Below are 11837 nucleotides of genomic sequence, written 5' to 3' on the forward strand. Positions count from 1 at the left end.
ACGTAAACATGTAGCCACTTGTGGACTTAGAGTTCTTAATATCATATATCCAATTAGTGTCGCTATACACTTCAAGTACAACAAGATATCTTGTATAGTGTAGTCCAAGGTCACGAGTACCCCTTAGGTATCTCATAATCCTCACAATTGCTTTCTAGTGCATATCATTGGGGTTACTCGTATATCTACTAAGTTTACTAACTGCAAAGGCAATGTCTGGCCTAGTACCACTCATTACATACATTAAACTGCCAATAATCCGAGCGTATTCTACTTGAGAAATACACTCTTTGTGATTTTTGGATAGTAAAACGCTTGTATTAAATTGTGTCCTAGCTACTTGATTATCATCCTTGTTGAATTTTTAAAGGTTTTTATCAACATAATACGTTTGGCTTAAAAAAATACCATCAGGTCTTCTAATCATTTTAATCCCGGGGATTAAATAAGCAAAATCCATATCCTTCATGTCAAATCTCGAATTTAACTTGTTTTTGATAGACTTGATCATCTGATTGTTACTACCAATGATGAGTATATCATCTACGTATAAACAAAGAATGACATAACCGTCTATCGTTTTCTTAACATAGACACACTTGTCACTCTCGTTTATCTTAAATCCATTAGTTAACATCGCATGGTCAAACTTCTAGTGCCATTGTTTATGTGCTTATTTTAAAACATATAGCGATTTAACCAATTTACACACTTTCTTTTTTTTTTGGCCCAGAACCACAAACCCTTTGGGTATTGTTCCATATAAATTTCTTCATCTAACTCTTCATTTAAGAAAGCAATTTTCACATCTATTTGGTGAACATCCAAATTCCGCAATGCGTCCATGACAAGTATCATCGTAATGGAATTTATTCTCGTCACGGAAGAATACGTGTCGAAATAATCAAGGCCTTCGCATAGCCTGTAGCCTTTAATTACAAGCCTAACCTTATACTTCTCGATAGAACTATCCAATTTTATTTCCTTTTAAAGACCCACTTGGATCCTAAGGGTGTACCACCCGGAGGAAGATCAACAAGTTTCCACGTGTGATTTTGTAGAATAGAATCCAATTCACACTTAATAGCCTCTTTCCACATTAGTCCTTCAGTAGAATTCTCGCCTTCTACATACGTTCGATGCTCATTCTCTTACAAACATGTTAGAAAATCCGGTTCATTTTGTAATAAATTTGAAACCACACAAATCACTATGGATTAATTCAAGTGGTTTAGTTTGCCTTTCAATTGATTTGAAAGGTGCCTTAGTTTTGCCTCAACACAAATTTCATACTTATTATTTGTGTCAATTTGGAATGTAGGAAGATTGTTCATGCTAATTAATCTATGTATAGAATTGAAATTAACATGACTTAGTCTACCATGCCATAAATTGGAAGACTCAAGCAAGTAAACAGAATTAACTTTGCTTTTATTCATGATAACATGCATTACATTAAGCTTAAAAAACCCATCAGTTACATGGCCTTTACCAACAAACATTCTTAATTTTGACAAAACTATTTTAATTTGTCTGACTCAAAGACCATTCTAAAACCATGCTTGTTCAGCAATGACCCAGACACTAGATTCTTCCACAGATCTAGAACATATAGCACGTTGTTCGACGTTAGTTCATTCCTAAAAGTCATCTTCAGAACCACCTTGCACACGCCTTCCACAACGGACTGAGCAGAGTTCTCGATCCACACCTTCTCGCTCTTAACAGTCTAAAAGGTGCTAACAGCTCAAGGTTGCAACATAGATGCCTTGTTGCACAGGTATCGATGAACCACTCACGCTGGTTGGAACCCACGAGGTTCACATCAGTCACCATAGCCGAAATGTTGATCTCAGCTTCCTTCTAACTGCTTTCTCCAACAACGTTGGCTTCAGAACTCTTGTTCTTCTTCCTTGGAGCTTTGCAATCAGATGACTTGTAGCAATTCTTGCCATAGTTGAAGCATTTACCATAAAACTTTGTTTTGGTAACGCCTCCCTTCGGACCTAGCTTCTGTTTGTCCTTCTTGGCATTTTTGGAGCTCTTACCATGATTCAAAACATTGTCCTTAGAGCCACCAACGACAGGACACTTCCTATCATTTTTCCGGTTGCCCTCCTCAATCCGAAGTTGTTGGATCAAGTCCTCCAGGTTCATTTCTTTCGCTTGTGCTTAAGGTAATTCTTGAAGTCCTTCCACTATGCCTTAACGTGAGGGCTTCACTCACTACCATGCCTTCGTCACAAATATCATCAAAGATTAATTCTAAATCTTCAACTTGACTAAGCACGACCTTGGAATCAACCATTCTATAGTCAAGAAATCGACTGACAACAAATTTCTTTGCACCGGCATCCTCGCTTTTGTACTTGTGATCCAAGGCTTCACATAACACTTTCTCTGTGTTGATTTTGCAATATACATCGTATAGAGCATCACACAACCCGTTGAGTATGTAGTTTCGGCAAAGGAATTCAGAATTCTTCCATGCGTCCACCGCAAACATGGATTGTACATCCTGTTCCTCATCTCAAGAACCCTCTCGGTCAAGAACCTTGCCAAGCTGCGAGTTGCCAGGTAAAACATCATGCTTTGCTGCCACATTTTGAAGTTTGATCCATTGAACTTCTCTTGTTTTTCACCTAAACCATTTGGTACCAACATCGTGGGGATGTACCCCTTGGTGCTCCCACCAGACAGTGAACCAATGTTCATCGATGCTTAGGAATGTGCAACATTGTTGTCGCTCCCACCGTTGTTTCCAAAAATTTTGCCGCAATTGTTGTTGATTGGCAATATGGGGTTTTCCATTTTTTAGGTAAAAATAAGGAAAATAAGATTTTAAGCTTGTTAGGAATTTAATCCTACGGAAAGGATTATTTCCACAAAATTAACTAGCACAAAAATGAAAGGTTAAGGGTAAGCTTGAGCCGTGTGATACTCATACTGTCCTTAAAACCTTATTTGTTACTTACCGAAAATGCTAGGAGCGATGTAGCCTAGGTTTCCTAGGATAAAACAAGCTTTGACTCTATGTTTAAGCACTCAAACAAAAGTGCCCGACGAACTAGAACTTGATTTTGAACACAGGAAGAAGGAGGAAGATGAGCAGGGGTTTGAGAGAAAGCAAAATGTAGCTTGTATATCTTGCTAAAAATTCTTCTGCCCATCCAAGGCTTATATAGGAGTTGAAGGATTAAATAACATTTAACCATTGCATTAAAATTGATAAAAAAAAACAGTCATTGTAAACTCCATACCAGATAACCATTAACTTGGGAATTAATTCTCAAATTCAAAATTTGAATTAAATTGAAATTAATTTCGTAACATAAGAATTAATACTCAGAATGGTACTCCAAACAGTACTCGAAGAGTGGTTCGAAAGTGAGTAGTTCGAAAGGTAACTACTCCGAATGGTTCCCGGAAGGTTACGACTTGCGATACATGACCTTTCGATCAGATGACTGAATGGTCCCCAAGTCCGAGTAGTTACTGCTCGGACAGTGGCAAAGGAGTTGGAAAATATTTTTGAAAAGTTGGCATAACTTTGCCCGCAGAGCCAGCGAAAGAAGACAGTGGCAAAGGAGTTGGAAAATATTTTCGAAAAGTTGGCATAACTTTGCCCGCAGAGCCAGCGAAAGAAGAAGACTTCAGCTAAAGGTATCCCTCCATCCGATAACCAGAAGATCCCCCGTCCCACACTAAGTGGTAGGGGAGCTCTATTCACATGGGTGGAGATCGAACCCCCAACTTCATGCTTAAGGGACGAGGTGCTGAACCACCACGCCAACCATGTTGGTTCAAATAGAACTACTTTGAAAAATCAATTTCTCATTCACTCATTATCTGTTTTGAGCGTACAATATAGCAATCTCTTCATCTCATTACGAAGAAGCCGAATCCACTTTGACCCAACCCAAATCGAGAGTGGACCCCACATATATTTGTACCACAAAATAGCCACTTACAATGTCATTTTTAACTATTTTTTCCAATACTCTTTAGTATCATTGATGGCCAATTATATTATAGACCATGATCCATATATATGGTTCACGTGCTAAGGGTCTCCAGGTGAAAAATGGGGTGAGATTTGAGTCGTTGATCTAGATTAGATCAACGACTCAAAATGAAGAATTTTTTTTTTTTTTTTTAAATGCGCTTCCTGGCAACATGGATGCGAATGATCTTAAGTGTCTCGAACTGATGCACCTTCAGTGTCGAATTTATGCACCTTAAGCTCTGAACTGATGCACCTTAAGCTCTGAACTGATGCACCTTAAATCTTCAAAGTTATGCACCTTAAGTGTCGAAATTATGTGTCTTAAGTACTGAACTAATGCACCTTAAGTTTCGAAGTGATGCACCTTAAGTACTGAACTGATGCACCTTAAATTTCAAATTAATGTACCTAAACTGAAAAATAATGCACCTTAAGAGCATCCCCAAAAGGGGATTATTCTTGAATTTCCAAATAGTAAAAACTAAGTGAAGGGGTTCTTAACAAATGTGGAAAAAGGTTTTAGATAGTTCATTCTTCCTATAAGAATGGAGATTTTGTCAGAAAAAAAATAAAAATAGTGAGATGCGTATCTCACGTGGAAGTCCTAAGGCTGGGACGAATTTCAATTGAGGGTAACTACCAACTCTCAATTGAAATTCATTTTATTAATTTTTTTTTTTTTTTTTAAAACTCATTATATTATTCATTTTTTCTTTTTGCTTCTAAAGCTGGCGTTGGCCAGCTGCTTTTCTTTCTTTTCTTATTATTATTATTATTATTATTATTATTATTATTATTATTATTATTATTATTATTATTATTATTATTATTATTTATTATTTTTTTTATGTATTTCATGTTAAATTTTATTATTAAATTTTTATGTGATAAAATTATAATTTATAAAAACTGAAAACACTTATAATTTTAAATTTATTTTAATTTTAATATGTATAATTTAAATATAATAAAATAATAATCGTAATAATAATTTGTATAATGATAATAAATAAAAAAATAATTAAATGTAGTAGTAGTAAATGGTGGGTCCACAAAAAGTTATGAAAAAATTTAAAACTAATGGGAAGAAGAGTTTTTGTGATCGAGTGAGATGGTGGATGATGAGGTGGAGGTTGGGGCCCACAAAAATCTAGAAAAAAATCACCAACTATTGAGGATGCCCTAAGCTTTAAATTTATACACCTAGTGTATGGAAGTCGATATTCCTAATGAATTAAAGTTGTGCACCTTAAGAGTTGAATTCATGCACATTAAGTTGGAAACTGATGCACCTTAAGCTTAAAGTTTATGCACCTAGAGTCGGTAAGTCGTGCACCTTAAGAATTAAAGTGATGCACCTTAAACTAGAAAGTGATGCACCTTAAGTTTTAAACATACGCACATTAAGTTATAAACGTATGCACCTTAAGCTATAAACTTACACAATTTAAGCTTTAAACTTAAGTACCTTAAGCTTTAAACTTCGACGCCTAAAGCTATAAACTTACGCACCTTAAGCTATAAACTTATGCACCTTAACCTATAAACTTAGGCCCAGTAAACTATAAACTTATGCATATAAACTTACGCACCTTAAGCTTTAAACTTACACAAAATTACCATAATACTGAGTTTGTTTTAAAAAAAAAAATTAAAAAAATTCTTCATTCTTCGCTAAAGATCAAATGTGAATTGAAGGAGTTCATAAGTAAAAAATAAGGTGAAATCTCAACTATTAATCTAGTCAAAATCAACGGTCATTATAACTATTAACGATGATGTAACGATATGCTCAAAATTAAGGAGTTTTATCGCTTTATAGCCGGTATGAATGTTGTAATGACATTGGGGTTTTGGGGTTTGAGTTTTAATTAGATGAGTTTTTTTTTTTTTTTTTTTTTTTTTTTTTTTTTTTTTTTTTGCGTAAAATAGTACAACTTGATGTTGAGTACCGAAGATAGAATGGTTTGATTTACCTCTTTTATGGGTTTGAGACGGATTCATGAGGTCCAAGATATTGTTGCAAAGTCGGGAAACTTAGGTTATTAAAAAATGTTTTAATAACAACAAATTATTGTTAAAAAAAGAAGTAAATGTAATTAAGATGAAGAGTATTTGCTTCATTTCAAGTTATAGTTTGTGTGGTCATTGGTATGTTGACGAGGGAACGTGGCGGTCAATTGAGTTCAATTGCCCCTTGGAAGACCTATTGTCCTATTCTTGACTCCAATTGTATCTTCAAAGTTCTAACCTTGAGTTGCGTCTACCTCCATAATATCTCCAACTATCCAATTACTGATTTCTATTGACTCAAATATACAAATTGGACACACCTCTTTCTCATGCAGTAATTCTGTTAATTTGGTCCTTATATTCAGCGATCATCAATTTTTATTGAATGTTCAAACATGACTAAAACCAATATTTGATAGGGATGGAGAGTATATGTTCACATTTGCAAATTAAATGATTTCTATATTCTTCCAAAAGGAAGAACCCCAACCCGACAGAGTATTTGAGAGGATGTAAATCATAGTAACTTAACTGAGCATGAACCACAGAGGCTAGACCGGTGTTCACTGTGCACAAGGAACCCCCCTCACTGTGGCTGGTGAGACTCGATCCCTGGTCATTCTTCCAAAGTTTCACCTCTATGACCAGTTGAGCTGCCCATGCGGGTAAAATGATCTCTATATTAATTGGTTGGTTAATGGGCGAGATGCTTGTTGGATCTTTTTATTACGATTTTCTTATTTACTCGATCTTAACAATTAAGTACGTGCTAAGTGATTTATCTTGGATTATGAGGCAAGTTGCTTTAGAGTTAGTTTAAGTTGGATTGCTAATACGTAATCAAACCATAATTTACTTAGGTTGGACGACCCTAGAAGTTCTTTATTTTTTGAGGTAAAGGTCAAATAATAGATCTTCAACTATTTAAAAAAGAACACAATTTTGTCATTATGTTTTTTTTTTAAAAAAAAAAAATCCATATACACCTTTAAATATGTAAATAGAATGCAACTGAAACCATTTTATCTCCTATAACAAGTTAGCATTAGGTCATAACTTATTAGGATGTCACGTCATATTTTTCTTACGCACTCATCTATTTATTATTTAGATTTCTACTTATATTTATTATTATTATTATTAACCAAAATATCACAACAAGGAGGTGAACACCCCAATTTTTTTTCTTCTCCTAAAATGATGAATCCCCAACCCAAGGTCCCGCACCCTGGCCCGACAAAATATTTGAAATGATGTAAATCACGCTGACTCAATGACTCAGCAGATAGGGCCAAATGTCGTGAATCATTTAAGAGGGTAGGATTTAATGCTTGCTTTTGCCTATTGCCTCTGTTTGCTATTGTTATCGTCCCTTACATTGAACCGAGTTCCTCATCCTTTACCCTTATAAGGTCAAGTTTCTTGTGATCAAACACCTCTTATCACACATCACCCTGATTTCGATATTCATAAATAGTTTTAGTTTCGGGTACGAAGCTTCTTTTAATGATAATAAATTGTAATACCCTGTTCTTTTAACCAATATTATTTTAATAGAAATACTCCTAAAAATAAAATTACTTTTGGGGTAAACCATGGATATGTTGGTATTTATGATTTCAAAAACAAATTATTTCACTACAAAATCTAAATAAAACTAGAGTAAATACCCAAAATGATCCTTCGACTATAGCTAAATTTACAAATTGGTCCTCAACTTTCAATTTCACCCAATTAAGTCCTTAACTTTGCAATTTTGACACGATTTGGTCCTCCATCTAATTGACCGTTTGTTGACCATGATCGACGATCTCCAGATGAACCTTTTGCTCTCGTCGGAGCACGTGGAGGCCTCCAGGATGACGTTGCACCGGTTCGGAAACACATCGTCTTCTTCGCTCTGGTATGAATTCAACTACATTGAATCCAAAGGGAGGATGAAGAAGGTGACCGGGTTTGGTAGATTGCTTTCGACAGTGGATTCAAATGTAACAGTGCGGTCTGGAAATACAACCGGAACCTTAAAAACCGACGATTGACCATGAAATTACATATATATCCTCAAAAATCACAGTCAACAAATGGTCAAATAGACAGAGGACCAAATTGTGTTAAAATTACAAAGTTAAGGACTTAATTGGGTGAAATTGAAAGTTGAGGACCAATTTGTGAATTTAGCTATAGTCGAGGGACCATTTTGGGTATTTACTCATAAAACTATTTTATGACTCATGACTTTTACTAACTTAATATTATATCATTGTTTGACAATCGTTATGCTGTGCGCCTGTGCATCCGTGTGCACCATGCATGGTGCACACGAATGCAAAAACGACGTCGTTTTGACTAAAAACGCGCGTTCCATTTAAAAAAAATCAGTTTCGATTCCCCTCAACAGCATTATGTTGTTCATTGATTCTGGATTTTTAGTTCATTGATTCTGGATTTTTAGACGGAAATCGAAACTGATTTTTTTGTTCATTCATGCTGGATATTTAGTTCATTCATGCTGGATTTTTAGTTCATTCATTATGGATTTTTAGTTCATTGATTATGAATTTTTAGTTCATTGATTCTGAATTTTTAGTTCATTGATTCTGGATATATAGTTCAAATTATACACAACATAATGCTGTTGCCGGGAATCAAAACTGATTTTTTTTAAGTGAACGTGCGTTTTTAATCAAAACGATGTCATTTTTGCATCCGTATGCACCTTGCATGCACAACATAATTGAACCCAAAAATATAATTGAGACTAGTCTATGATCATTACTATTATTATTATTATAAGCCCAAGCCCAAGCCCAAATCATTGATTCCCCAAGCCTGATAAGTATTTCACCCAAGCCGAACTCATTGTTTCCCAAGCCTTATAATTATGTTCCAGCCCGCCCACAAAGCACTCATGTTCTCCCACGTCAATTTTACCTAAGATCATGAACCCTGCCTATAAATATCCACTGTAGCACCTGATCATCTTCAATCCACCTCATACGCAGCTATATTTCCTAAGCTGAAGAATACATTCTTCTTGAGTCTCTTAGCTTTAGGATTCACCTCTGGTTGTTGGACTAAGGACGAAAAAAAAAATGTCAGCAGACTTGTTGCTTTTTATATAGACTGAATTAGATAGGTAGGTAGGAAAATTCTGTGCCGTATAAACACTACCTTAAAAGCAAAGATTCTCGGGGTATGCCAGGATGCTTTCGACCGGTTAGACAGAGAAAGCACAAAAGAACTTGACTCAAGTGCTCAGACTGCTCAGAGGATATCGTAGAAGAGAAGAAAATGAATGTGAAGTGTGTTTTGAACTTTAGGAGGAACAGATTATTTATAGCTATAGAAATACATGCCCCTCCTCTCTCAGCCATTCAATATCCACAAAAGGAGGGGAGATCAGAGTAAAGGTGGAGAGGACCACAATTATAGGAATGAATTTGACTCCACAATTTATTGTGGATGAGCAAAAAACTCATCTCCCCACACATTCACTTGGTGGAATGTTATTTCCAACATCCCCCACACATTCAAACAAGTGTGATGGGAGTAAAAGTATGAGCGGAAGTGAGCGCTGACCTTAATATCAGTGGTTTTAACCTTGAACTGACACGTAGTGACTTGAGTGACTTTCTCTTTAGTAGTGGATTTAACCTTGAACTAACTAAGGGGAGTTCGTCTTGAACTCATGTGCACGTGGGAGCACTCATTATGCAGGTTCTTCTAGAGTCAAACTCTTTGACTCGAGATCTACTTGTATGTAGATTTTCACTTAGAACACCTCGTGTTCAGTTGTTCGTGCTTGTTTAAGCCTTGCTTATCTTTATGGACTTCAGGCCCATTTCTCTTGATGCATCTAGGATGGCCTTCCTGTTTAGTCATTTTGTGAAAGGGTCTGCGATATTCCTTTCAGATTCACATACTCTAATGTGAGCACCATAGTCATAATCAACTGCTTTACAGACTCATGTCTGACTCTTATGTGCCTTCTCTTACCATTATAGGCACTGTTCTTTGCTGCGCATGTAGCAGTTTGAGAATCACAGTGTATGGGCACAGATAGTGTAGCACACCCCCACAATGGCACGTCTACCAGTAGGTTTTTTAGCCACTCTGCTTCTTGCCCAGCTAGATCAAGGGCTATGAACTCAACCTCCATCGTCGATCTAGTTATACACGATTGTTTCGTGGATTTCCACGACACTGCAGCTCTACCCATGGTAAACACATACCCACTGGTTGAGCTCACATCACTACTGTCATTCACCTAGTTTGCGTCGCAGTATCCCTCTAGGACTGCTGGGAATCCAGTATAGTGTAACCCCTAGTCGATTGTGCCCCTTAAGTATCGCAACACTCTTCTTAGTGCATGCCAGTGGGCGTCACTCGGCTTATGAGTGTACCGACTGAGTCTATTTACCGCAAGAGCGATATCTAGTCTGGTGTAGTTCATCAAGAACATCAGATTTCCAATGATTTTTGCATACTCTTCTTGAGACACATCCATCTTAGTGTTTTTCGACAGTTTTACGCTCGGATCATAGGGAGTTTGTGCAGGAGTCACTTCGAAGTGATTAAACTTCCTTAATAGCTTCTCTGTATAGTGACCTTGTGATAGCTTGTAGCCATTCTCGGATTTTATGACTTTTACTCCAAGTATCACATCGGCCCCCCCCCCCCCCCCCCCCCCCTAGATTCTTCATGTCAAACTTATCACATAGTAACTGTTTAGTATCTTTTATAGCATCTATATTGTGGCTAAACATTAGCATGTCATCCACATAGATGCATATAAGCACAACACTTGAGTCTACCTCTTTTGAGTATAGACACGCATATGATCTGTTTAGCGTGTAGCCCAGATCCATAAGTGTCTTATGAAACTTCTCATACAACTGTTTGGCGGCTTATTTTAGCCCGTACAGGGATTTTATGAGTCTACAAACATTTCCCTCTTGTCCTGGTTCAATGAACCCAGGTGGTTGCTCCATGTAGATCTCTTCCTCTAGATCCCAATTTAGGAAGGCTGTTTTGACATCAATTTGATGTACTAGCCAGTTGTGGGAGGAGGTCAAGGCAAACAACACACAAATCGTGGCTAACTTAGTCACATGGGAATATGTGCAGAAGTAGTCTTCACCAAACTTCTGTTTATACCCCTTTGCTACTAGCCTGGCTTTGAACATTTCTATTGACCCGTCTAGTCTCAACTTTCTTTTAAAGATCCACTTGCAACCAATTGGTTTGGCTCCTTTGGGTATGCTCTTCTGCCTTGTTCTCAATTTGAGATGAGGAAGGTAGTAAAGACACCCCTTCTTGTGAGACAGGTGGGGCCAATTTTAGTGGGAAGATGTGTTCGAAGAACTCAGTCTCTCGTGCCTCGCACATAGACCAACAGTCCAGGTACATAAACCTGTATGCAACACTGTTTTCTGCATATCCCATGAAGACAGTGTCTTGGGTTTTAGACTCGATGTTAGGCCTTTTAAAGGTTGGGAGACTCCGCTTTGCTAGACACCCCCACACTTTGAAGTATTTCAGGTTCAGTGCATAACCCTTCCATAGCTCATATGGAGTCTTCTCATACCCTTTATGGGGTATATCCTGTTGAGAATGTGGTTAGATGTAAGGGCTGATTCTCCTCACAATGAGGCTGAAGCGCCTGAGCTGATTAGGAAGACACTAATCATCTCTTTGAAAGTTTTGTTTCAGTTATGCCATTTTGTTGTGGCGAATAAGGCGCGGTCACTTCATGGATGATACCATGTTTTTCACAAAAGGATTTTAGAGATGTGGACTCGTATTCCCCACCTCTATC

General features: G+C 37.0%; 1 long non-coding RNA gene across 1 annotated transcript; it reads right to left on the reverse strand.

The window, feature by feature from the left end:
- Positions 1-3706: 3706 nt before the first annotated feature.
- LOC109185011 lies at positions 3707-7853 on the reverse strand. The gene is made up of 3 exons (XR_002054917.1): positions 7843-7853; positions 6750-6755; positions 3707-3813 (listed from the first exon to the last, which is right to left on the reverse strand). It is a non-coding gene; the product is annotated as an uncharacterized LOC109185011 (long non-coding RNA).
- Positions 7854-11837: the final 3984 nt, after the last annotated feature.

Source organism: Ipomoea nil, unplaced genomic scaffold (assembly GCF_001879475.1).
Source record: "Ipomoea nil cultivar Tokyo-kokei standard unplaced genomic scaffold, Asagao_1.1 scaffold1303, whole genome shotgun sequence".
Taxonomy (NCBI): domain Eukaryota; kingdom Viridiplantae; phylum Streptophyta; class Magnoliopsida; order Solanales; family Convolvulaceae; genus Ipomoea; species Ipomoea nil.